Here is a 3698-nt window from a genome sequence, read left to right as displayed (position 1 = left end):
TTTAAATTAATTCTCTAGAAGTTCTCATGTATGTGGATGTGGACGACTTGATTACTGTTAGCAAATTATTTAACAGCATTTGTAAAGGAACGATTGTGTCCCAAGCTTTTTGAGGTAGATCACTAATTGTGATCTTTTTATCACAGTATAATATAATTCTACTACAGTGCATTTTGTTTACTCCTAAAGGGTGCAATATAGTCAGTGCCTTTCTTTATTGATGTAACAAACATTTTTAATATTTCTGTGTTTTTATTAAACAGGAGTTTGTACAATGGAGACAAACTATTTTATATTAGTACTTTAAAGTTAAGTAAAAATTAATTTTCTGTGTGTCGCGTCAAACCTTCTTTTTATTGACATGTTTCCTCTGATGTTGCACCACATGTGAGGAGAGTGTCAAGATGTATGTATTATGACAAAAGTCAGTATTTGACTTTGTATTTGTCTGAAACGTTCATCATGCAAATGATCAAACAGGATTTTCATGTAATTCCACAGTATTTCAGGTATGAATCAGTTGCACTCTGTCTGTCTCTGATCTGTCGCCGGTGGATGTTTGTTTTTAAAATAAAATATATATGTACATCTTTAAAGACGTCTCATTTTGATAAACCTGCCTCTTTAATCATCTCAAGACCCCTCAGATTTTGTTTGGCACCTGAGCTACTGATAGAGGATACATACATGGGATGGAAGTGAGCACAGAATTGAAGTAGCGTAAAAACGGGATGAAGAGTGAGACATGCTCATATTCTATCTAACAGAGGTTTGCAATGAATCAGTTCAGCTGGCAATTTGTTTATGTCAGTTATGTTTATTCAGCTTTAATACTAATACTGAACAAAAGATCATAAGCATTAAGGACACAATCAAGAAATGTGTGAAAAATGGGGATAAAGGGGAAAAAAAGAAAAAAAAACTTTAAAAAAACCCTTGAGAATACTTAAAACAGTTAAAATTCAAGCAAACCCATCAGTTGAAACAAGAACAGATGGGAGTGAGATAGGATCTAAAAAATTTTTTAAATTGCCGTGAGGATAAAAATGAGGTAAACTGTAGATTCTGCATGAATGAGAACATAGATATTCTAAATATTGAGGGGGCTGTGTCCCCTGCATCCCCTCGAAATCTACACAGATAGCAATAGGTTAATATAAGGAGGTAAAAAAAAACAATGCTGGCCTGCATAGATGGATTACTGTCTTACCAGGCAGAGGCCCAGGGGCCCAAAATGTTAGAGCCACCAACACACACACAAAAAACACAATATTACCTCAATGAGACCCAAACTACTACAAAAAGACACAAAACAACTACAAGGAGACACAAAATGTCTACAAAGGTATTCAAAACAACCAAAAAAGAAACCAAAGTACCTCAGAGACACAAAAAGACCATAGCAAGACCACAAAATGACCTAAAAAAAAGACACAAAATGACCTAAAAAAAAGACACAAAATTACCTCAGGGAAACCCGAACTACTGTCACAAGGTGAGACAAAGTGACTACAAAGCGACACAAAACAACCAAAAAAAAAGAAACCAAAGTACTTCAAAGAGACACAAAAAGACCACAGAGAGACACAAAGTGACCACAGGGAAACCCGAACTACTACAAAAAGACACAAAACAACCACAGGGTGACACAAAGAGACACAAAATGACCACAAAGAGACACAAAATGACCACAAAGAGATACACAAATACCTGAAGGAGACCCAAACTACTACAAAAAGACACAAAACAACAAAAAACCCAGAGTACCTCACATAGAGACACAATAACCACAGAGAGNCGTGTTGTAACATGTTCCCTGCAGGAGTCACTCTGTGGTAGATGACGCCCCCCTGTGGCCACTGACCGGAACTGCGACTTATCAGCTGAAGGTAAAACTCCTCCAACTTTCACTTTCGAAACGTCATCAAAAGGAGGAAATTAGACCACACTGCGGGCAGAGGGTTGTGCTGTGAGTAGATCCGCTCTGATCGGACTTGGAGAGACTCCCGCCTGTTTTAAGCTGCTTTGTTTTTATATGTGACACAGTACAGTGAGCTGCTGCGTCATTTTTACTTGAACTGTCTAAACCCTGAATTTTGGAGCAGGACAGTGTGTAGAGGGAGGAACTGCAGCGGAAGGAGCCTCCATAAATCACTTTACTCAGTGCCACACTGTGGATGTGACACTTCCTGACCTGTGGAGCAGCTGTGGTCTCTCTGGGGTCTCTCTGGTGTGTGTGCAGAGGTTTGGGTGGAGGTGGTTGCAGCCAGGAGCATGACGGAGCCGACGTTCTGGATGGAGAAGGAAGAACTCCTTCGGTTCTTCCGCCGCCATAAAACTGAACTGTCCTGCATGGAGAACCCGCACATCTTCCTCAGCCAGCTCAGAGATCACGACCTGATCCCGGAGGACAGATACCAGGTACGTTAGTGAGGTGTTACGCAGTTGTTGTTGTTCTGATCTTCCTCACACACCCTCAGATACAATACAATACAAATTTATTTATATAGCACATTTAAAAACAACAGCGTTGACCAAAGTGCTGTACATCAAATATAATATACAAAAGTCAATATATAAAACACAAGAAAAGAAAACACAAAATAAGACAACAAAAGGCTGCCAACTCTCATACAGGGGCAGAGAAGGCCGACGGAAACAGGTGGGTTTTTAAACGAGATTTAAAAACAGGGGGTGTATCTGCCAGTCTAACCTGGAGGGCAGCTCAGTCCGGAGTTTGGGGGCCACACTTGCAAAGGCTCTGTCTCCCCTCTGCGCTAACATTGTTCTTGGGACAAGAAGAAGTGATCTGGTCGTCGATCTCAATGACCGTGATGAAACACATTTTTTCAAAAGGTAGGATGGGGCCAGCCCATTCAAAGCCTTAAAAGTAAACAATAAAATCTTAAAGTGGATTCTAAAATATACAGGAAGCCAGTGGAGGGACTCCAATACGGGGGAAATGTGCTCTCGCCTGCGTGCTCCAGTTAATAGTCGAGCAGCAGCATTCTGGACTAACTGGAGTCGAGAGAGGGAGGCCTGAGAAACACCAACATAAAGGGCATTACAATAATCAAGTCGGGTGGAGACAAATGCGTGAATAACCCTCTCAAAATTATTAAAAGAAAGGAAAGGCTTAACCCGTCTCGTGATGGCGGGAACAGCCTGCAGGCTACAGGAACAAACAGGAACACAGATTTTAATATCTCTGTAAAAGCGGCAGACTGGAGATGAAACATGCCTCTGGAGTTTTGCCAAGAGTTGTGTCTGCCCGCCATATGTGCATGCATTCCTCGGGAACGCGCTCAATGTAAACTACCAGGCATTGTAGGGGAGACCGGGTCGGTTGTCACAGTGCTTATTTTGTATTGTTCAACAATGTACAAACAAATGTCAGTTATAAAAGGAACACAACAACAACAACAACAACAACAACAACACATGAGAGCTGAAACAAACTGTGCTGAAAGACGAACAAATAATAAAGTAAGAATTGAGATTAGAAAACAACAAAAACAAGAAAAAAGCAGTTCACTTCACATCAGAGGTTTCATCAAATATTTATTTGTAATATTCTAAAAATGTGTAAGTTTGTTGTTGTTCAGAAGAGTAAAGCAGCAAAAGCTTTTGAAATCCTTGGTCATATTTTCCAGCAACAAAATCGTATCTTAAATGCCCCTGAAATGTTTTGAACTTTG

Source organism: Epinephelus moara, unplaced genomic scaffold (genome assembly GCF_006386435.1).
Source record: "Epinephelus moara isolate mb unplaced genomic scaffold, YSFRI_EMoa_1.0 scaffold3691, whole genome shotgun sequence".
NCBI classification, from domain to species: Eukaryota; Metazoa; Chordata; class Actinopteri; order Perciformes; family Serranidae; genus Epinephelus; species Epinephelus moara.
This window is presented reverse-complemented; position numbering follows the sequence as displayed.